At 40.3% G+C, this 24,816-nt stretch overlaps 1 pseudogene; it reads right to left on the bottom strand.

The window, feature by feature from the left end:
* Positions 1–5: 5 nt before the first annotated feature.
* On the bottom strand, positions 6–23,277 carry LOC125892408 (sortilin-like; annotated as a pseudogene).
* Between the last annotated feature and the right edge of the window lie 1,539 nt (positions 23,278–24,816).

The following is a 24,816-nucleotide window of genomic DNA, read 5'->3' as shown; positions in this document are numbered from 1 at the left end:
CGTGTTATTTAATTCAATAAATGAAAACAATGCTGAAAAAACATTTGTGCTAAAGAACAGTTTAATTCAGAGATACTCATTTCTGATATTCTAGCAAATAGTCAAGAGAACAAGATGGAATGAAGACTCATGGCCTGAATACTTTACAAAAATTAGATGTACAAGGAGGCACGAATGCAACTTATTTTTCTTTCACAGATCTGTAAATACAGTGCAAATATAAATCATTGAATCCAGTAAATAGCTGGGTTTGTCCTTACTGAAAGTTGTGTAAATAAAGAAGCATCAAACATACAAATTTGCTCTCATATCTGACAAAGTCCACCCAACATTCCTTGAGAATATGCCTCTGTATTAGGCCAGCTTATTAAAATAGCTTATTCGCTGGGATATTATTGACTCTGCTGGAAAACACAAGCGTTGGCTGTACACCCTGCACGTGTCAAAAGTTACGTAACAGAAATGGCAGCCAGCAAACATCTCATCCTTACAAGTCATATCACACAGTGAAGTGTCAACTGGGAAAATCATTGTAACGTAACTGAATATAGTTTACGCTTGTTACAGCCACGAGACGCATGAATCTGATGAATTAGTTCTGTTATTGTGTATATTTTGCATTACCTGTGAGATCATTAAATTGGGATGCACCAATAGATCAGAAGGCTGGCTAACAGTAGCTTTACAAAGCAGTATCAATATAATTCTGTAAATGTTTGTAAGCTGTACAAACAGCATGTCGTGACTGTTATTCTGCTGTCTTGCTAGTAACAGAAACAAGCCAGCGTAGTCTCTAAAAACACTTGATTATCTTGGTGATTATGCCTGCACCTGCATTAAGATCATTACAAAAATGCATATTGGTATTGGCTGATGAGGCAAAAACATCAGCCATATTAAAAAACAAACAAACAAAAACATTAAAACACAACAACAGCAACATACTGGTGCACCCTGCTAAGTTAAAAAAAAAAAAAAAAAAAAATCTGAAAGTTCAAGTAAAGGGTTTGGGTTAGCATTACCTCTATCCTATTCTCCTATAATGCTGGGCTAAGGTTAGGTTTCACCTCGACAACCTCACCTCTACAATTAGAAAACTACACAATAAAAGTGCTTTGGCAATAATTCAAGTCTTTCATTTTCACCACACATACAGGGGAGCAGAAGATATCGCTTGCATGAAGCTGCACTGTATAAAAAACTAGTTTGCATTTTCTTATCTTCACAACAATGGCAGGCTCTTTTAACATTTATTCCAGAAGTCTCACAAGGCACTACAAATGAAAGACTAGCATTTATTTCTTAGTGACTTATTTTATTGTTTTTCTTAAAGGTATACTATGCAGGGTTGTCAGTTACTGCTAGTGAACATGCTTGCCAGTCAAAGTAAAAGCCAACCTCAGATTCACTCGCATTTGGTGCTATATGCATTTTTCCTGCTGATTATGGTCTGGCACTTGGTCGCTACCTTTTTTGTAAAGGCCCGACCTCACCTTAGCGCTGTGGGGGTACACGCCCATTAACGTCCCAAGCACAGAAAATAAGGAAATGAGGAAGTAAGTCTTAAGTGATGATTGAGAGGGGTTACGACTGTGTGAGTCTATACGTTGTATTTTAGGAAAATCCTTCATAGTATTTCTTTAAGCACTAGATACTACTTAATAATCTAAAAAGTATTTGTACTTATTTTGATGTTTTGGTTACTACTCCATTTTAGTCTGACTCATCCATCAATTTAAACTACTGAATTGTAGCTGAAATGATAAAAGCTAAAATGTTGACCTATTGTCCTGAGACCCCGTGTCCTCATATGAGGACATCACATTTTGGGTTTACTTGGCCTTAGACTTCATTCTACTTAACTTAGGTGGTAGTAAGAGCACAGTACACTAATCAATGTAAAAACGAGATGGCAGCCATTTCTGCCAAGTCAGTCTGCAGCTGATCCCGACACAAAACTGGACAAGGTCCAAAACCTGATCACATTTTATGGTTGAAACTTGTTTATTTATGATAAATAATGTTTGCAGTTTGATATGGCAACAAATTTAACCAATCTTAGCAACAGTAACACTGACGCTGTTAATTAGGAAGTACTCGTTCGAGGACAGTGGGACTTCATCATCGTTTCATTTGAGGACATTGGGGCTTAATTATTGTTGACAATGTTTAGTTTTTTATACTTATCAGGTCCTACTGATTCCAAATAGCTAGGAGAAATTAAAAATGCATACTAAACAAATGTTTGGGTCTCAGGAGGCTATGCATGAATAATAATAATATTTGACTATTAAATATTACCTACTTTTAACAGTGAAAGTTGCTTTAAATACAAAAGAATAGTCTATTAAAAAGTTATTGCTGTTATACTGTATTAAAATAGCCATCATAGTGTACTGAAAGGTTACTATCTAAAGTGCATCACTTGATTAGAATTCTGGCCCATTTCTACCAATAAAAACTAAATACTGTGTAACAACGAAAAACACTAGTCAGAAACAGTGACTCGTAATACTAAAAGAGGCACTACTGCTCTCAGTAGCTGCTATTAAAATTAAACATTCTTATTTCTAAAAACGTGTGACTAGCAGGTAACTCAAACAACTACCTAAAAACATATTAGTGCTTAATTTTAGTGGCTGGTGAAGCTGACAAAATGAATGTTAAAATGGCCGCCGTGTACAACAGGATCTTGTATAAAAATACTTAAAGGACAGCAGACGTAGTCTCTGAGCTGAAATACTGTTTATTATAATGTTCTGTTGCTTGGCTGTTCCCTAACTCTTTATCAAAAATTCTGTAAGCTTCTCTATCTATTCTGTATTGTGCTCCTGCAGTGCATCCCGATATGAAAGGCCATCTTTTCTCAGGTCAGCATGAAAGGAAACATACAGAGCACAAACAGAGTGCGTATTCAGACTCGATGGTCTTTACAGAACTCTTTGTGACAGAAACAACAAAAGCTCTCCAGGGACCCCAGAGGCTCTCCTCTGTTCTGCGCTGGGTTTGTCCCCCTCCCCAAAACCAATGGTTGGCCTTTTTTTATAGGGAGACTCAACTGGTGCGAGGAAGCAATGTGAGTTGCTGCTGAGTCCTCCAGCCACCAGGGGATAGCAAGAAGTGAGAAGCAGATGTTAATCAGCATGTGGGAGCAACAGGAGTGCCCAGGCGTCATGAAAGACTGCGTTAAATTTAGTCTTGGAGTGGGAGAAACGTCCACGTTATTCTAAGAGGTCCTGTGAGGAGACACAAACAACACAAATAAGTTAATAGATGATCATGACTAAAAACAGGGCCTTTAAACAGAATCAGATACCTGATCTGAGTCTTCATTGTACTGTGCTTTTCCTGTCTCCATGTAGTGAGCATCAACATCATCGACTCCTTCTATTTTATCAGCCTCAACATGTTCCCTCATTACAGAGTATCGGTGCACGAGGAACCTGATGAGGACACAGTTGCATGTTAGAAACAGACAGAGATTAAATACAGTATTCAAAGTGTTTATTTGTGTGTGTGGAAAGATGAAACATAGTCAACTGACCGTCCTCCGCATACATATTTCTTAACCAGCCAAACGCCTGCAACAGCACTCGTCAGAAGCATCGCTATGACAACCATCACTATGACAGCAGTGTTGGGTGAACCGTTTTCAGTCTGTTGGAGTTACAGAAACAGAAAGGGCTGAAAATGTGAAGAAAACAACCTTTGAAAATGCAGCGAATCGTGATTTATCAGGTTTAGTGTCTCTAGGCTGTAAATGTGCTCACATTGAATGAACTGAGATCGTCCTGCTGAACCCTGACACACTGTATCACTGTCATAAGGACCTGTAGCACTGCAGGTGTTCACACAGTCCCCTGGGCACTAATGGAAGCTGGACTGTCTACTCACTCTGCCTGATGTCACTATGAATTCTGCTTTGCCAGCTATTAACAACAGGATTTGTTCAGGAGCTGGGGGATGTCAGGTTGTAAGAAAGAATATAAAAAAAAAACTTGACAATCCTGATACAGCCCAGGTCATCTGAGCTACTGCATATCTTACTGTGTTCAGGATTTAATTCACAGTGTTTCCATCTTCTTGGTTTTATGCACATTTTTTTATTTGAGCGTTTAAAAAAAAAAGAGTGGAAATGCAGAAAAATCAGAAAAAAATCTTGCAAAAGTAGTTTCACGATTGGCTGAGTGTATTGCTAAAAGCAAAACACTTGTCGGTTCAAGTCCCCATCTGGACCAAACATGGAGTGTGGACTGGTGGCTGGTGCCTGGGCACTGCTGAGGTGCCCCTGAGCAAGGCCCCAACCGCTTGGGATGCCTGTCCATGTGCAGCCCCCTCACTCTGGCATATCTCCATGTAATGCATGTAAAGGTCCTGTTTGTGCATGTGTGTGTATTTCGGACCTGTGTGTATATGTATATGGCAACGGAGTGAATAAACTAAATAAACTAAATAAGAATTAAACATGAAGCATGTGAATTAAACATCTACTGAAGAGACAAAAAATTGCAGGAGATAAAAATGAATGCAGCAATGAGAGGACTGCGACCTTATTCAAATTAATATATGAGAAAAACAATGGTATAAAAGTAACAGGCTAGAGTGTTAGCGCCACCAACTGTTTATCTCAATGCACCCAACTAATACTTGCATAATGGATGGAAACATTAATTTGCATTTTTTTTTTTATTTTTGCAGATTTGTTTTAGAAATTTAGTTAAAATTTGCACTACAATTGGTTGGAAACCCATTTCACACTGTTTCTACATAACCAACTCACACCTTCATGCCAAACATCAGAGAGTCCCCTATTGATTCTCACTGTGTCCCAATATACAGTTAACTAGTCTCTGTTGGGTCTCTGAAAATCAAGTATGTTCTATGCTCTTTGTGAAAAGTGTCCTGAAATAACTTTTTTTTAATGTTTTGGTGCTGTACAAATAAAATTGACCTAATTTGCTTGGACTTACCAGAGAATTTGGATAAAGAGCATTGCTGGTGCACATCCTCTTCAGGTCTGTCTCCTTCCTGTCTGGCTGGAATCCTCCTTCACACTGGTCTCCTGGAATCTTCCGGTAGCTTACAGAAGGGGAGACGAAGAGACTTGTAATGCATGACAAATTTCAATGAAAGGGACACAGGGCAGGCAAGGAGAGCTGGTAAACTACAGATAAGATTCATACCAGTAACGGAGGGAGATGTTAAGGCAGAAGAGCTGCAGAAATGGAAACATATTTGAACTGCATCCTCACAGAACAAAGGCTTTATGTAGGGGTCCTAGATGACATTCGACACTTAAGGCCAGTTCATAGTGAAAGCCTTTTTAGAAGCGTCCCTCCTGCATCTCACGGTCAGATACAGTTTAATTACATTGAATATATTGAGCCACACTGACATGTGGCTCACAGAGAACCCCCAGTTTTTTTACACTTCCAAGTCTATTCATGCTGCATTTGGTAAAGCATTATCTGCATAGACATCTGTTATAATCACACAAATACCCCACTGTATATGTGTTTCCTACTTATTACCAATACCTACATTGATTGATCAAGGCTCCCAGTTGGTCTGTGAGCTTGCCAGTTTCACTACAGGCAGATTCCCCTCACTCGTTATGGTGGGCGGGGGAATATAATCAATGAATCAATAAATAAAGACAGTGTTGATTTCTTCCCGTTGAGCCGACATGAAATTTCTGCTATCAGCATCCACTCAGCTCCCCAGAGCTGCTACTGACAGACGGCTCAGACTTTAACAGAACACTGAGTCAGTGTGGACTGGATGACAGGAGGCTTACGTGGCACTCACATCTTGCTTACGTCTGACTTCCAAAGGGGATTCCCAGTTAGACTTTAATTGAATCATCTGTAATGGGTTTCTGGAAGTGAGGTGGTGAGGTCAGGTCACCGTTTCTGTCAACACTTGTATCTGAATTACTGTTGGCTTGTCTGTTGTGCATATAACGCAGAGGTAAGACATGTACCTTACATTATCAGAATTATGCCTGTTTCTTGTCTCCTAAAGTACAGGCGAGGAAAGAGAGAGCAAAGATAAAGTCATGTGTCCTCACCCGCTGGTCTGTAGCTGTTCGGTGGTGCCATTTAAACAGAACTCCAGAGGACGACCCTTCAACTCCTCCTGCTCCACACACTCTGAGCTGTTCTCTGGACGATAATATCCAAAGTCACTGTAAGACAAAACAAGTTACTGAGACAAACTGTGTCTGAGTCTGTTCTCTTTAGTCTCATGGTTACACTAAATGCAGTTTGAAAATATACTTTTTGGCATTTCACAACAACATACCAGTGATAGTCGTCCACTGTGCACGGACAGGGGGACAGCCTCTTAGTAATTGCATAGTCCCTTCCGTTCCAGCAGACAGAGTCTTTCCTCAGACGTAAGAAGGTCTCTTTATAGCCCAGAACACAGCCATCACTAGCTCCACTGGGGTCTGCAGAGTGAGCCAGCCACTGCACATAGTCCCCTTCACTACCTGCACAGAATATATAGACACTAAGTAAGTCCTCAGGTGAAACACCAGCCAGTCATCACTCGTACTGTATTCCCTCACATACTCACAGTCTCTGGTGAGGAGCTTCTTGAAGTCAATGGTAATCACCACCCATTTACTGAAATCGTTCCTGTAGCCCCATAGGCTGACGTTCATGGAGCGAGAGCCCGGCTCACTGTCCATACCGCTGAAGTGAAGTGGGTCGTTGGTGAAGTTATATGAATGCCAGCACTGCCCCTCATCTGTTGAAAACCTGGAGGTGTAGGGGCAAAGAATGAGAGAACAAAAAGAGCCCATGAAGCAAAAAATAAACTGTTAAACTGACAACTGATTTAAAAAAAACTAAGTATACTAGTTATACTAGATAACTACTAGTTATATTTACTTGATCTGGTTGACAGGTGAGTTGGTGTGCTCCACAGCCACCAGCAGCCCTCCAGAGTCCAGTATAGCGTAATGGTGTGGGCCCCTGAGAGCCAACATCCACGAGTAGCCCCCGTCATCAGACACGTACACGTCAGGGGAGAGAGCTGACTCTGCGTCTCCAACGCTCCCTACAGAAATAGAGGACAATGGTGTTTTGGGACATTTAAACATGCAGTGAAAGGATTAAGGGTGAAGAAATCTGTGTGTTTTTCTTACCGTGGGCCAGAATGAGGCCCACAGCACTGGGCTGTGACAGAGGCAGCATGGGGACGTTCATCTTCATGGTGGTGCTGTAGGAGGCGTGGATGTGAAGTCTGCACTGTAAGACATGATCATTAGGGTAATGTTGGTTTAAAGTCAACAAGCTCACTGCAGACACTCATACTAATTCCACAGAAACAAAAACAGGACAGATTTAATGACATGTCAAGCACTGAAACAGCTTGTAACATAAAACACCCAAGACATAATGAAAAGTACATGCACACAAACATGTATAATGCATATTCAAATATGATGTATATAAATCTGTGGGTGTCTTACTCTGTTAGGCCTGTTGGTGGAGGTCTCAGTGTCACACTGGCTGTTCTGCGGTCTGCGCAATGTCTGCCATTTTGCTCCTTGGTCAAAGGTGATCACCGTCTCCACAACGCCATCTGCAGTCAGTAAGATTCACCTCAATTACCATCAGGATCCATATAGATATTCTTTACATGTTTAGCCCATAGCCTGCAGACTATAAAATACAAACTTTACCTGACCCTTAACAATTTATTAAAACATTTTCTCAGTTTCTGGACTGATGTACTGCCTACTAGTTCATATCACTATAGGAAGAAAACCAGAGAGAGCACACCTCTCTGCCCTTCCATGTGCACACAAGGAAAGCCTGAGGCAGAGGGAGCAAATTTCCCTGCCCTTCCATGCGCCTACATGGAAAGCTATTGCTAATGTATGGTAGGCATTAAAAAACATACAATACGTACATGTGATGAGATGTTCAGTGTGGTTAACCACCTGTCCCTAGTGTCATGTGACAGCAAATTATTTTTCATTTGAATACACTTTTCACAAATTAGGAAATCAATCCATCAGTCCAAAAGCAGCACACTATTTTGCCCCACATTAAGTATGTCTTGATGTATGTATTATATGCAACTTAACGTAACTTTTTGAAATTAAATGGAAAGATAAGAATATCATATTTTAAAATGTTGACAAACATTAACTACATGAGTCATCTTAAATGCTGAAGTATTATGTAACATGCTGCTGACCCACCCTCTGTGAGTACGCTGGTCATGTAGACGCCCCTGAGTGAAGTAATGGCAGTGAAGTCAGTGTCACTTCCTGTGGTCGTGTAAAGGTGGCGCTCCAGAGACTTGGAGAACACAGCTCCTCTGTCATCTGACACGTAGATGGTTCCAACACCAGAGTCTGGACGACACAGTACACACACAGACACAGCACATGAGTTTGGAGGAAACACTGTATGACAGCCCAGAGGCTTCTGCCCAGTGATCCCCACGGAGAAACTTCCTGCAGCTTCAAGATCTTTCTCAAGGACATCTAATCAGACTGTCTGCATGAAGGTCATTGTGCCTTATAAACATTATTGTTAATCATTAGCATCATCTGTAATTATCAACGTTGTCAAAATCATCATCATCCACATCAATCATCCCTGTCCGCATCCTCACTGGTTCTGACCTCCAGGGTCGTCCACGTGCATGAATATCATGTCCTGATTGGCTGCCAGGATGGAGTAGAACTGCTCGTGGTTGACAGTAGGAAGCTGAGCCATGTTCCACACCTCACCACCGTCCACTGACACGTGGATCATACGCTCTGTACCCTACACACAAACACAAATGACAGAAATATTAAATGTTAAGCCACGTTAAAGGGCCACAAATAATCTTACACCTGCTTGATCGTGGGAGTTTGTTACACATTAATCCTGAACATATAATAACAATTTCCCATTTAAACCTCCTGTTAAGGTATATATACATATCTGGGCAGTGACATCCAATCTACCTGCCTTTGCATTTGTACCTGCTATAAGTAGTGTTTTCATTGTCTCAAATCAACCTGCCACAGTCTAAATATGTAAATTAGAAAGGTGGGTCTGACAGTCAGCAAACATGGCTCATCCCAAGTCATGGAAAGCAATGCCATGGACAGGGGTCACTTTGTGCTGGGGAAAACTATCTCTACAGCTACTAAATGGAGCTTTAGCCCGTCATCTTCAGCCAGCAGGAAGAGACGGAGTTAGGTTTTTATCTTCAGAATGTGGTCACGCTGTACAGACTGCATCAATCGACCTGGCTGAGATCTGATCACAATACGTGAGTAAAAAATACCTCCAGATGTGGCCTGGCTGATCTGATCACAATGCATATTGCGTGCATTTACACCATGCATTAACATATGTTTTTCCTTAATCTCACTACACATCGCATGTCGACAACAGGTGAAAATGGGGTCAAGGATGGCTAGATACCACTTGTGATAAGTGAGAAAATATGTTTTTGGCAATATGAATAAACTGGCCCTTTGAGTCTTTACCTTCTAAAATGCACAGAGGAAGGTTAAATCTGTACAAAAATGTTACTGAGTGTCTAAATATATACAGACCAGGAGGGCACAAACAGGTATTACGCAAAATGTAAAGGCCACACACCTTTATGGGGGATAGAAAACCAAAACCTATAGATGTCAATGCAATTTGATGTGTGTTTGGATAACAGTTTCGACAAGTTTGTGCACATTTATTTCTTTTTAAACAAACATTTGTTTTATAGACATGCCTTTTAATAATTTTGCGACCTTGCCTGAACCTGAGTATTCAGGATATCTTAATAAATTAAAGTCGATCACTGTCATCTCCATTGAGTCTTCCCTAATTCAAGTGCATCAATGACAGAACATCCCAACTTCTTTATATATTTGATTGAATCACCAGGTATTGTAGGCTAATTATTGTCTGTAAATAACCTACTGTTTGACCCATAGGCTGAGGTTTAGTTGGAGACAATAGTCTGATGCTGCTATGACTGTACTGCAGCAGCCTGGCATTCAAGCTAGCTATCCATCAGTAGTAACTGTCACCAGCATCGATCAGCCATTTACCACACTGGCTTTGGTTATCGTGCTACCCAACAGTTTTTCAGCATTTTCTTATTTCTCTTCTTATGTGACAGCGTGTTTCTTTCCCCCAAAAGGGGCCGTGGCCCTGGCTAAGACGCAATGCTGGTCTGGTCTATTGTGAATGACCAGACCATGTAGGTATATAAAGAAACATTATACACAGACAGGGTTGCGTGAATAAACACACACAAGTGCATATTTCAACAAACTGTATGCATCAGAAAACGATGCAAGGCAGATTGGAACACACACATCCTGCTCTTAGATTGAACACTTGCACGCACACACACACATACCATGCCAGTCATGATGGAGGCAAAAACAAAGCGCCCTCCCAGTACAAAGGAGTAAATTCTTGTTGCAATGGTCTTGAAACTTCGACCATAGTCTGCTGTCTTCTTCAACTCCAACATTCCTTTGTCACCTGAAAGAAAGTAGAGTTACTAAGATGTAGTTCAGAATCTTAAATATATGTGTGACTATACTATCTTCACTTACTGCACGATCCATTGTAGTTTGTTGTGAAGTAGATGCTGTTTTTTGGACCCCTGTGTGTGAGAAAAAGAAACGGTGAAGAAAAGAATCTCGAGGAAGGAACGATCTTAGAGTGCTCGCATGTTTTTGAACATCTGAAAGCTGTCTGAGTTCAAATGTAAATCCACTTTTGGAATTTGTAGCGATCACAGATTATGGTTGTGGTTTCTTCTAAGTGCTGTGCGAGCGAGGCACATATCGACCCCCGGGCGGCGGTCCAGGCCCTCTCTGGCTTTGTTCGCTGCCAGAGGGGACGGAGGTTTTCACACTGCAAAGATTCTGCCGGTTCAAGGACTGTGGGCTGAATAAGAATGCCGTTGCTGACTCATGATTCACTCTGACAGCAGCCTCAGCCTCTCTCTCTCTCTCTCTCTCTCTCTCTCTCTCTGCAGTCAATTTAGGTTGGGGCCTAAATAACAGCTGTGGTCACGCAGAGCTATCACAATGTTCCCACAATGCAGCGCTAACAACCGCAGGCTGACACTACAACCTCATGTGAACTCTGGTGCCCAAAAGAAACCAGAGACAGGAAAACGATCCAAACTGTGGGGAGAAAAAACAGCTGGAAAAACAAAAATTGGACAAAAAACACACACAAACACACTCCTGTTGTAGCAAAAACAAAGATGCACATGGTGGCTGTTTGGACACAAATATGGACAGAGCTGTTTCACACCCTGTCAGTGTGTTATGTCCTGCTTTGACAACTTTTTTTTCACTCTAAGCCAATTAAGTAAATTATATTATATATAAAAGTAGTGACATGTATTAAGGGACTGTATGAAAACTATTATTGGTGAACTTGGTGGTCAGAGAAGGAGAGGGGGTTTTAGTTCTTTACTGAGGGGAGGGTGGTCCAATTTTATTTGGAGAATAAAGAATCTTTAGAGGAAAGGGTATATAAATTTTCCATGATGCAAATATATATATTTCATTTCATCCTTTTCCACCGAGATTTAGTGTTTACTGATTTACTAAAGTGTGTGTGCCATGGATCATAATGGCACTTTTTGCCATAAGAAGAGAACATTAATCATGTCCCAGCTATAGTACCAAAAATCAGTTTAGTGAAACAGTAGATGTGTGTCTTTTTAGTTTGAAGATTGTGCCATTTTTATAGTGGCCAACAGTTGCCTTAGCTTCAGTCTGCATTACAGCAGAACTACAGTTAAGTTAAATGCTCGATGAAGAGTTAAAGGGACAGTTCAACCCAAAATCAACAATACATTTTTCCTCTTACCTGCAGTGGTATGTATCAGTCTAGACTGTTTTGGTTTGAGTTACTGAGTGTTGGAAATATTGGCTGCACAGACATCTGCCTCTGATTTTTGGTGCACTCAAAGCACCAAAAATCACTGCACAGAAGGAAGAGTGTGTCTGCTCATGGATGAGAGGCTCGTGCTCCTGACAGCACGAGATGTGAATATTGTTGGTGTCCTCTTCAGCTCAGCTGTAACATTAGCTAGCTCAGTGGTGCTAGATGAGCTAGTTGGGTAACGAAAAGGCCTAGAAATGTCAGACAGTTAAGGCCAGGTTAATGAGAGCAGAATGTAGAAACAGTTCTCTCTCTCTCTCTCTCTCTCTCTCACACACACACACACACACACACACACAGACACAGACACAGAAAGTTAGGTATGATGTCTTATCTAAGGAGGAGTATAAGAATGTTTGGTGAACTGCTCTGCATGGCTCTCTCATTGTTGCAGTAGATGCACACTTCCTTCTGTCCAGTAAAATGGTTGGCAGGTGTACTTTGGTACAAAGAGAATAGTTCTTACATGAAACTGCTCACAACAAGGTATGTGGATTATCTTGAAGAAGTGGGTCATGATTTCTGGAATCTGACATTGTGGTTGAGTTTTTCAAATGTTTTTGGGCACTCTGAGCACCACAAGCTGAGTGCCATTAAATGACAGAGGGCATCTTCACTCTACCGTCAACATCACTATAACACTAATAACACTATTCAACTCAAACCAAAACTATCCAGACTGATAAACAGCACCACAGGTAAGAAGAAAAATATGTATTTTTGATTTTGGGATGGACTGTCCCTTTAATGTATAATATCAGGGTTGTCAAGAGGAAGGACCAAGCCAAATATTAAAAACAACATTACTTTTTTTAGCCATAAGTTTCAGGCCCCCTCCTCCCTCCAATCATTTTCTTAGAATCCCTTATGTTTGTCTTGGTTCCTCATTATGCAATCCACTACATGTTTAGTACCAACCACAAACCACAGGTCTCATGTGTATTTATAAGCTATTACAAAACTGACAGATGTAGAGGACATTTCTCACCATCTGACCAAACAAACACTGTCATGGATTTTCCTCCAGGTGGCGCCAAAGTCCTCAGACAGCCACAGGTCCAACTGGAGGGAAAAAGGCTTAGTCAGTAAAAAAGTGTCCATAGACTTTGGAGTATTCAGTTATACCTAATTAGGAATTAAGTAACTTGAAATAGGTATCCAATTAAGGGAGGTAGGAAAGTCTGGTGTAATTTACTTTACTAAAATTCAGACCTGCCGACAAAAATTTGAGGAGGTTTGGATTGATCTAAAGAGGAAAGGCTACTACCGTGATACTGAGCGTCAGCAGTGTGTTGCAGTCTCCAGGGTTGTACAGCATCTGAATGAGGGGCTCAAACGGCAGGTCGGTTGGAACAAAGGTCATGCCAAAGTCCTGCGAGCGGAACAGTTTAAACCCTCCGATTTCTGACACGTCACCAGTGAGCATCACCTAAAACACACAAGTTAAGTGGAGCTTTATGATTTTCTGTCACTATGAGGCAAAGGAATGCACTTCTATATAGATCAACCACAACAAAACACAAAGGTCTATATGTGCAAGGTCCTGCATCTTCAGCACTTCAGAAACTAAAAATAACACACTTCAGCTCACCTTGCCCGAGTGGTCGGGACTGATTGCGATGCCAAACTCGCTCTGAATGAAGGTGTGGTTGATCAGGTGCGTCACATCTGTGAACGTCTTCCCATAGTCTTCACTGACACAGTGACAAAATTGCAGTTAGACCGTCAGACCACAGCTATGACAAACAATTTTCTGTTTCTACTTAGTGTTGCCATCAACCACTTCTCACCTCCTGTAGAGGTTCGACTGGCCGAAACGCATCATGAACAGCGGCACCTGAAATGTCGTCAATACCAGGAGCACCTGGGAGAAGAGAACAGGGGTTATGTAACAATCGCCATACCATCTTAGACTCTTGGTTTCGTTTTTTGTTGTGTATTTTCACTCATATAAACAAACTCACCCCCGATCCATCTCCCACCCAGGCCAGTGACAGTGAACCCATGGTCCTCACTTTGAAGGTGAACTGGAAGAGAAGAAATTTTTAGACAATCAGTGAGTAATCCTGGCTAAAGGCTTCTTGACTAGCCCCATGTAGGACTATTTGAAGTACTTCTTAGCCTCGTGATATTGTTTGTTTAATACTGTTTCAGGACATCAACTAAGGAACACACACATAAATCCAGAGTCTAGTTTGAAATATACAAAACACAAGAGTGTTTGCGTGTGTGTGTGTGTGTGTGAGTGTGTGTGTGTGTGTGAGTGTGTGCGTTTACGTCACACAGAATGAATTGTTCTTACTGTCCAAAGTAACTCGGCCATTTGGATGCACTCTGCGTGTGTGACCTACATTCCCGCCTAAATGACAAAGCCGAGGCCAGAGAACAAGACAATTACCGATGTCCCGAGCACAGCAAAAACACACACACACACACACACACACACACACACACTCACACACATTCACACAGACTCACATACATACAGTAAAAGCAGACCAAAAGTATTCTATTCTGACAAGAAGAGAAATGCAAAATCCTCACTGTTTACACATTTGTTCATACATTTCAGAGGTTATGAAAGACTTAAAGTTAAAAATAAAATCCAAACACAAAACCTCAGTGTTGCATAATATTAGAGGTAATGAACAGAAAGAGTTTGGACCTGAATTCTTATTTCGCAACAAGTGCACTGACCGCAAACAACATTCCAAGCTATTCATCCAGGGTGACGTTCAAGTGTTTGGTCATTTCATCAACATATTTAGCGACTGAAGTTCTCTCCCCTCCTCTCTGTTACTGGCAGGGGCAGAGATGTTTACAAGGTGAGCCCAGCCCCGGAGAGTCGGCATACAGCTCTATAAAGCCACAGGAGACGGCCAGGTCTGGCTGCTGGAAACTCCTTGTAAATAGGTCCAGTGGAAACTGGCCTGTCCCCAGCTGTCCAAGTGTGTGAACACAACTTTCCATCACTCCTCTACATAAATCATTTCATCACACCCTCCCTGCATCCAACTGTTCCTTCATCTCTTCATCAATTGATTGCATGACAACCTCCCCTCCTTTGCTGGTCAGTCTGTTGATCAGTTCAAAAATGTAAAGCATGACGTGTCCGATCCTCCCAACAGTCTCATACCATTAAACCAGTGTTTTGGCTTCAAATCTGTGAAGGAGTACTGTTACATGTTGGTTTTCCCTCTCTCCATCTTTCCTACTCTTCTTTCTTTCCATCTATGTAGAAGTAGGCATAATTGTAAAAAACAAAAAAAATATTAAATAGTTAAGTGTTATTATAGCTTGTGAATGTGGGTTAAATGTCAGTGTTATGGTCACATGTGAGATTTAAGGTTTAACTCATACTGACATCAGTGGTCAATGTCACTCTAGTAAAGTGTTAACAAAAGACAAGGGTAAACTATGAATATTCCTCTGCCCTCCCATCTACACATACATGCATTGACTTCCAGTACTTATACTCAACAGTATAGCAGCTGACAATCAAATCCCCAGTTTTATGTGACTAAAAACAGCCATTTCCTGGTCTTAGCCTGATTAACTGTGCTCTATTATCGCAAAAATAACATGTATCTAAGGTTATATCTGATGTTTTTAAAATGTATTTATTTTGTCAAAAAACGATGTCGCCCATTTGTCGGTAATAAGTACACTGAAAGTTAGGATTTCGATTAAACTAACCAATCTATCAATCAATCTTAATATATGTCAGCTTTCGCTTTGGAGAACAGATAAGCCTATCCCTTAACTAGATAAAATATATGAATACTGGAGATTTAATTTTGCCTTTAAGAAAAGTCCGGACACTAACAGCAGTCTCCAGGGTGAAAGTCCTGTGTTTATCTAACCAATCAACCCCGACTTACAGCCTATGTAGACTTTGTCGTTCTTACGTCACCTTACTTCCTCCTTTGTCATAATTGCCACTTAACAATAAACATAAATATAGGAGGTAGAGTGGGGCCACACTACATCAAATCTATGCTCGCAATGACAACTGATGACAGCCATTTAATCGACTGATAATATTTGGGGCAGGTGGGGATGCTGAAGGCTACTTTTAATGCTCAAAATCTCATACTTAGTCTCAACATGCAGTATTTTTTGAAAGGTATAATGTTTACTGTGTTCACCATGTGTTTTAACATGTAAGCATGTTAACATTTGCTAATTAGCAAACACAAAGTACAGCTGAGGCTGGTGGAAATGTATTTATGTTTATGTTCAGATTTTTTAAAACTCAAACATTGATATCAAAAACCTTCTATCCTCTCTTATGTTAACCCTAAAGGGGAAACCCATTTAATTTGGTCATAATCATAATGCAAACAATGTTGATAGGCTGAACGGAATGGCAAGAAAAGGAATGGCAAGAAAAAAGTTATCTAGCCAAAAAAAAGTCAAACTACACAAGTTTCACACTGACCACTTTTAGGGTATACAAGAAACTAAAAACACGGCCTGACATCTGGCCTAACCCCAAGAATCCATCCTAAAACCTGAAAATGAGTTAGCATTTTTGCACTCCCAGTTCCATCATCTCGAAGTCAGTGGGTATTTTGAATGGGTTTTTGGTTAGATGCCTGGAATAAGGTCCGTGGTTAAGAGCTTAAGAGACTTTCATGTTTTGTTCTAGGACATAAAATACATCAGTAAATACCACACTCATGAATTTTGAAGCTTTTATGTATCTTAAAAAAGGCGGTTGCTAAGAAGTGGCTAAATGAGACTACAGAACGAAATTCACACTGAACGCAGCTTTACAGCTGTGCTATGGGGGTGACGTTAAGTCATGCAACTGTGGCGTAGTTTTATAGCCTAATGTTAGCTTCGATTACATTTAGGCTTTAAAGTTTTTAAAGTAGTGTTCATTTGTGAAGATTATCTTGCTAACCAAATGTGTAGGTATCATCAATGTTTAAAAAATTAAAATCAAATGAAAAATCCGATAAGCTTTTTGACGAGGGATCCAAGGCGACACCAATTTACACCAGCAAGGTCACTGCAGGTCAACAGGTTTCATGTGGTGTATTATCTCTGGCCTTAGGAAATGTTTCTGCCAGTTGCTTGTACACCTGTGTTAAATCTGTTTTCCGCATCTGTTCCTCTGAAACTCCTGACTGGAAAAATGCTGACTTGACCGGCTACAGTTCACTGAGACTGAAACCCAAACAATCAACAAATGCACTTTAAAGCAGGCCAGCTGAAGCAAAGGCTGCGAAAGTTGTGTCTGAGTGAAATCTGCTGTTTTATATGACTGGGAAAGGGTAAGGCAGTATCGGAAAAGGGAGTCAATGTAAAGTTTAATAATCACTCTGTTCTGTTATGAGATGGGGAAAACAGAAGCGTCGAAGGAGACGGTGAAGAGAAAAAAGATACATGTTAGTCAGCGAAAAATTCAAGAGATAAATGTCTGACCTGGCTAAGCGTGGCCTCACAAACCAGACATGACCTCATGCTGTATCACATGTTGAATTTAGGGTTCTGCTCCTAAAAGGCTCCTCTAAGCTTCATCTGCACAGTAACTCATGATGCATTCAAGGTGTGTCGGCCAACTCAACTTTAAAAGGTGTACAATAATGACGTGCAAGTGAGTATCCCATATGCTGCTGTGGGTGAACAGACACATACATCCATGCAGACTCAGTAATACACAGTGTTGGTGGGTGGGAGCACAGTGAAGTCCTCTCTCAGAGGTCAGACACCAACACAATGAGCTCCTTATTCCCTCTGCTCTGGGTTTTAACCTTTCTGCTTCAGCCATGTTTACACACATAAAACTTCAGAAGAGGAGGTCAAACACTCTGGGCTCTGATCTAACACATGACGCTGTGTTCTCTAATCCTCTGATGCTTGGCTAAGTTTTGTGGGCAGAGATATAAGCTGGGTTGCATTAAAGTCCTTCATTCCCTTATTATTATTAAAGAAAACCAGGACGAACATTTTTTTTTTTAATTTGTTGATAGAATGGTCAGTCTATAAAATATTAGAAAAAAGTGAAATCATGTCCACCAGAAATCAATCTACTGCTAAAATGATTTGTTGCTTTATCGGTTATTCAATTGGCAAAAGGTTATTTTGATGACTGATTAACTGCTCAGCTTGATTTAGCAGTGCTAGCAGCATTAGGGCTTTGGGGAAGGCAATGCTGTTCTGTTCTATGGGTTAGGTGCTAATTAGGGCTGCAACTAACATTTATTTTCAGTGTTGATTTATCTGTTGATTACTTTCTCTATTAAATGATGAGTTGTTCAGTCTATTAAAGGTCAGAAAATGATGAAAAAGGTTGATCAGTGTTTCCCAAAGTCCAAGATGTGAAGAAGTGTTTTGCTTTGTTCACAACCCAAAGATATTCAGTTTACTGTCAGAGGAGTTAAGAGACAAGAGAATATTTACATTTTAGACGCTGGAATCAGAGAACTTTGACTTTTCTGTCCTTAAAAAATAACTAAAACCAATTAATCGTTAATTGGCAGATTAGCTGGCTATCAATTTAAAAGCTGACAACTAATCAATTAATCAAATTGAATTACTAGTTGCAACTCTTGTGCTAAATAACATATATTAGCATGCTAACATGTTAAACTAATATGATAAACATGATAAACATTTCCTGCTAAACATTAGTATGTTAGCATTGGAGCCACTGGCATGGCCAAGTAATACGTACACTCTGACTCTGCTTTCCTCGGAAGCTGCAGCTAGGAATGACATCACAGGTCTGTTAATAGATGTATTAACAGACCTGGATACAGCGCTGGGGGTGGGCCCCCATTCATTCCTTGGGAAGTTGCTCAGCGGCACGTGAAGCCAAAAAAGCTGTGTTTCTGGGGTATGAAAATTACCTAGATGATTGGTGCTGCTTCCTTATCATGGGAACTGCCCATTGGTTCGACATCCCATTGTTCCGACCATATTAAACTCATTGTTCCGAAGTCCGTTCCGAAATCATCATGATGCCCTGTGGTTAAGGTCTGGTTAGGTTTAGGCAGAAAAACCACTTGGTTAGGGTCAGGAAAAGATCATGGTGTTAGGGTTAAAATGAAAAAGAAAGTGACAAACACATAAGCCGTGAGCCTGCTCTGCCTCAAGCCGATCGCGGCGCACCATACGCCCGCCGTGAGCCGTTCAGCACCGCGGACAGTCGGACTAATGGGATGTCGAACCAATGGGCTGTCGAACCAATGACATGGACCCCTTATCACTGGGCCCACAGAGCAAGCACACTAAAGACTTCCACCAGCAGAACCAGCTACCTCTGGTTTAGTGATACCCTAACTTGAATGGGGATAAAGTGCTTTAATCATGTGGCTCTTCTAGACTTTACAAATGTTATTGAACCGAATGGTCAATGGGAAAAAAGTCTTTTTGGACTCAGTGGCATTATGTGACAAACTCACAAGTTGTAATTCCACTATAATTCCATTAAGAAAATTGGCTTCAAAGCCTGGCACACTTTGTAGGGGCTTGCGTCACACCTAAGTTGATTGTGTTCCAACACAAAAAGTCGGAAAACCAAGCTGTTGGTTGCAATGCCAGTTCAAGCCAGGATAGCCACTGTTAGCAATACGAGCTGATATCAACACATCCCACTGTATTTTGTGCATCCAAAAACCGTAGCAACATGTCCACTGATAGAAGTTGGACAGTACTGTTTGTACGACTTTTTTAATGAGATTAAGACATTGAATTAAGACAGAACTGCTAATAAACAGTACATTACTACAGCTTTCCCTACTGTAGATGAGCGAAAAGCCATCTTTGATTATGAGGTCGGGGTTGGTCAGGTTCCTCCAACTTTCCAAGTCCAACTTCAGAGGACATTCCAGTTGAAATTTCCAACTGGGAACTTGAAAATTCTAACATCCTAGTACAAATGGAACACACCATACATCTTGTTCACTGTCTCCTGATGTTTTAGACCAAAATATTAAGTTATCAATCAAGAAAATAATTAGCTGTTTATTGGTTTCAGCCCTTATTCTATATTTATTGATAGAGAACAGAGGAAAAAGACCAAATCCTGACATTTGAGAAGCTGGAACCAGCAATGTTTTGGCTTTTTTGTTTGATGGATGACTGAAACATTTAAGTTAACGATGATTGTGGTTGATTAGTTTTCTGTATGCTCATCAACTGTTAGCACTGGTGGATTGTGGTACACAAAACACAGATTGTACACATACTTGATCATTTCTCCGCTTTCTATGACTGACGATGACAACTTTCAAATACAAGTCTACATCCGACTCTACAAGCGCCTCTCTATTTTCACTAGTTTGTTGATCTGAATGGACGACTCTCCCTGTGTATCAACAAACCCATACTTTCCATAACTCTCCCCCTCGCCCTCCATGTGGAACATCAACTCTGCTGCTTTTCTTGGTGCTCCAACAATTGGCTACGACCCAGTTACGTTTCACCCTGAAAACAGAACATGTTTTTTCTCTACGTTCTTCTGGCCGGAGGGGACAGAGGACGGAGGGATGGAGCGAGGAGTAGAAAAAAGAAAAAAAAAGAAACAGCAAGCCAGTTTGTAAACCAGACAGAGTCAGCTAAATGAACCTTACACAAACATACAAGGAAAAAAGGGAAAATGAGGCAAAGTTTGGGCTGGCTGACAGAACACATCCTGTGTAGTCTATCAGGGCCTAAAATAGCATACAAATAAGCGTAGGAGTAAGTTAGGCTGGTCTGATCTAGCAGTTTCCACAGCAAATTAAAAAATAGGGGGTGCACACTAAGTGATCTAAATGCTCAAACTACCTTGTCTGACCTAACCCTGCAGCTCGGATAACAGAAAACTTAAGTCCCCACTGACGCTCAGACCAAGTCCAGCAGAAAAAACGTGGGGAATGTTTGTGAGGGATAAAGGCCCAGAGGAGACGGGAGGGGTCTGCTCTCTCTGTGAGCACGCCGAATCGTTTTCATGCTCAAAAAGCTAGCCCAGGTGTCTAAGCCACAGAAATGATGTAACGTCCACTTCACCCATCACTCACATACACTCTCTCTCTCTCTCTCTCTCACACACACACACACACACACACACACACACAACAGGAAGACTGCCCTCTGAAGCTTTGGACCAAGCTGTTATTCTTGAACATTCCTCTGGACATCTGGGTTGTTCTTGATGTGCTTCCTATTACAACATGTTCAGTACTAAAATAACGGAAGGTGTCCTTTGGTCTATTATAATGTGGGATCAGGGCTAGAGTTCAAGACTGGAAGAAGAAAGAGACAACAACAACAAAAAAATATTGTTCAAGCTATCACATCAGATTCGGATGCTAAAACCAATTCTAAACATACAGATATCAGCTGACTCTTCTAAGTAGAGCTGAGGGATGTATTGATAATATATCCATACAGTAATATGAGACGAGATATTGTCTTAGATTTTGGATATCGTAATATTGTATGTGTTGTCTTTTCCTGGTTTTAAAGGCTGCATTACAGTAAAGTGATGTCATTTTCTGAACTTACCAGACTGTTCTAGCTGTTCTGTTATTTGTAACAATATCATTGAGTAAATATTTTGTAAAGGCACCAACCCTACAATAATGCTGCAATATCGATATAGAGGTACTTGTTAAAAAACATAGTGATATTTTTTCTCCATCTCACCCAGCCCTACTTCCACAATCCTTCTGTTACTAGACTGAAACAGCACGATTAAATGTTCATGAATTTCTGTAGTCACATCATTCATTCAACCTCCATTATAAGTCAGCAGGACTAATGGATTTGACCCAGACTGCCGACCTACATTTTGGCTAATCAATTAAAAGAGTAACAGATAGAAAGTCAAAAAATAAATGGGAAACTATTTTGACATTAGATTATTCAAGCAATTCTTCAAGCCAAACATTTGCCAGTTTCACCTTCCTCAATATATGCTAATTTTCTCTGCCATGTATCATTAGAGCTATTCAATGGATTTATTCTCAACTACTTGATAATCGATTAAGTGCTTTAGTCATTTTTCAAGCAAAAATGTCAAACATTTCCTGGTTTCAGCCTCTCACGTGTGAGAATTCGATGCTTATCCTTCTCATATATTACAGTAAATTGAATATCTTTAAGTTCTGTGAAACTGAAGACATCACAGTGGGTTTGGAGAAATTGAAGATATATATTTTTCTCTTTTTCCTACATTTTATAGCCTAAACGACTCATCAAAAAATAATCTGCAGGTTAATCAATAATGAAAATAATCACCAGTCGCAGCCCTAAATTGGACATCTTTCGTTTTTTACTGTCAGTTGGACAATACAAGCTATTTGGGCTCTGGGAAACTTTTTACCTACATTTTAAAGACAAAACAGTTTCTTGAGAAAATAATCAATAATGAATCATTACTTAAAAGTGTGCATTAAATTCGATCAGGGCCGCAGCTGATTATTTATCAGTTATTCTGTTGATCATTTATCTAATCGATTTTGGTCTTGGGTCAGAATATTGTGACACTTTTTTGTGTCTGACCAGCTCTCTAACACAAATATAGCCATTTTACAAAGTGTTATTAAGACAAGGAAAAGCAGAAAGTCCTCACAGTTGAGAAGCATTTCTGTTTGAAAATCGACTATTACGATTAATCGATTATTAAATAATACAAATAACTACCATTAAATACGGATTATTCACAGCAGGACTCACTTACTTCATCCAAATTGCATGGAGCTCTCAGATCATGACCCATTCATGTTGTTGCCATGGTAAATGATGTGTAAAGTGAATGTGTTTGGGTGAAATGTTTGTTAAGTTGTTTACAGCGAGGACATTATGAGCAGCTTCATGTGCTGAGTGACCACACACACACTGCAGTAGCCTGTGAGTTAACACCAACTCCAGTTAAAACACTTCTTCACTCCTTCAGTTCAGTGTTGTTAAAGTGTGAGTTAAAACAAACCTGTATAGGTCACTTACAGAATGGGTGTTGTTTCGCAGAGCTGACTCTGCTGCAGGCAGAGCTGTACATGTCTGTTCATTCAGTCCTGCGCTGCGTTTCGAAATCTCCGACTTCTCTAAACTATGTCGCTCCTCATCACTGCCAAACTCCCTCTGCAGCCTCCTCAAGTCTGACAAGTTTACTCCCTGGTGAAAGCCTGTAGCCAGCGCACACCAGAACAACCCGAGCACCAAAGTGAAAGACACGGAGTTCATGTTTACAAGCAGCCTGCCCAACTTCGGACTCAAGGAGAAGCTTTTCTGTCCCAACAGTTGGCTCCACATGCCCCCCTCATCCCCAAATGCATCTTCAATAACGGCCCATCCACCGTGGCAGAAGATTGGTCGGGACCAGAATAACCTGCACGCTCATTGGACGACAGGAATCTTCCTCAGCTGAGATGTCAAGTGTTTCCTGGTGTTACACTGCCCCCTGGTGGAAACACCGCGCACAGACCGGGACAAGTTTTTTTTTTTTTTGCTTTTAATGGAGAATTTATTCTTTGAATTTGAATTCCAGGCAAACAGAAGAAATGGAAAACAAAAAGTCTGTTTTGTTCCTATAATAGTTTACTTTAAAAAAAAAACAAAACAAAAAAAACAACTAAAATATCTTATGAAATCTTAGACATTATTTTAGAAATTCCTGAATTTGGAGCCCTGAAATGACAAAAGACAAAAATATAACACCTCAAAGATCATAAATCATATTAAATAATCAAAATGGAATATAACATTAAAAATAGCATTGCAATTTTAACCTCTAACCAGCTAGTTTAATTTTTTTTTCTTTTACCACCAATCAGTTTTCTTTTACCCTGTCATTTCTAATTAATTGGATGATGTGTGGGAAACAGGACGTTAAAAGTAGGGAAATAAAGAAATCATTAATCTGTGCAAAGACCCCAAAAAGGAAAATGGAGTTGAAAATTAGAATGAGTAATGAAAGATAAATAGAAGAGTGAAATTAATGAAGGTTTAATTTATTGTATTAACTTATTTTGATATTATTTACTAGGAAAAACACCTGATTGGAACCTTCCACAGGAAAAAAGGTTGATTAGTAACACATTAAAACATCGTTATTTGGTATTTAAGGGGCATCTTAGAAAGGCTCAGTTGTTACAAGCAAGGATGATGACTTTGTGAAACAGTATGTGGGCAGATAACAGTTTAAGAACAATGTTTCTCAACACACAATTGCAAGGAATTTAGAATAATGCCATCTAAAATCCATGATATCATCAAAAGATTCAGAGAATCTGGAGAAATCTCTGCATGTCAGGGGCAAGGCTGAAAACTAACATTGAATGCCTGTAACCTTTGACCCCTAAGGTGACACCTGAATTAAAATTTTTATTTATAACTACATGGGCTCAAGAACATTTTGGAAAACCACTTCTGGTAAACACAGTTCATTGCTGCATCTACAAATGCAAGTTAAGACCGTGCAAAGTGAAAGTCATGTATCGACAACATACAGAAACACTGCCATGTGTGTGGGCTCGGGCTCCTCTGAGATGGACTGACACAGAGTGGAAAAGTGTGGTCTGATGAGTCCATATTTCAGATTGTTTTAGAAAATCATTGACATTATGTCCTCCGGGCTAAAGAGGAAATGCACCATCTGGATTGTTACCAAGTTAAAAACCAGCATCTGTGATGGTATCAGAGTGTGTTAGTGTCCATGGCATCATGGGTAACTCTCATATCTACGTAAGAAGGCAAAATGAATGCTGAAAGGTATATGTGGGTTTTAGAGCAACACATGCTGCCATCTAGATGTATTTTTCAGGGACATCGCTGCTTCTTCCTGCAAGACAATGAGACACATTCTGTGGCTTCATAGTTTCCTATTGAACATGTGAGGTTCATTGTGAAATGCAAAATGCAACAATGGAGACCCTGAACT

The sequence above is a fragment of the Epinephelus fuscoguttatus genome, linkage group LG1 (genome assembly GCF_011397635.1).
Source record: "Epinephelus fuscoguttatus linkage group LG1, E.fuscoguttatus.final_Chr_v1".
Taxonomy (NCBI): domain Eukaryota; kingdom Metazoa; phylum Chordata; class Actinopteri; order Perciformes; family Serranidae; genus Epinephelus; species Epinephelus fuscoguttatus.
The sequence above is the reverse complement of the archived record's forward strand: the minus strand, read 5'-3'. Positions and strand labels throughout refer to the sequence as shown.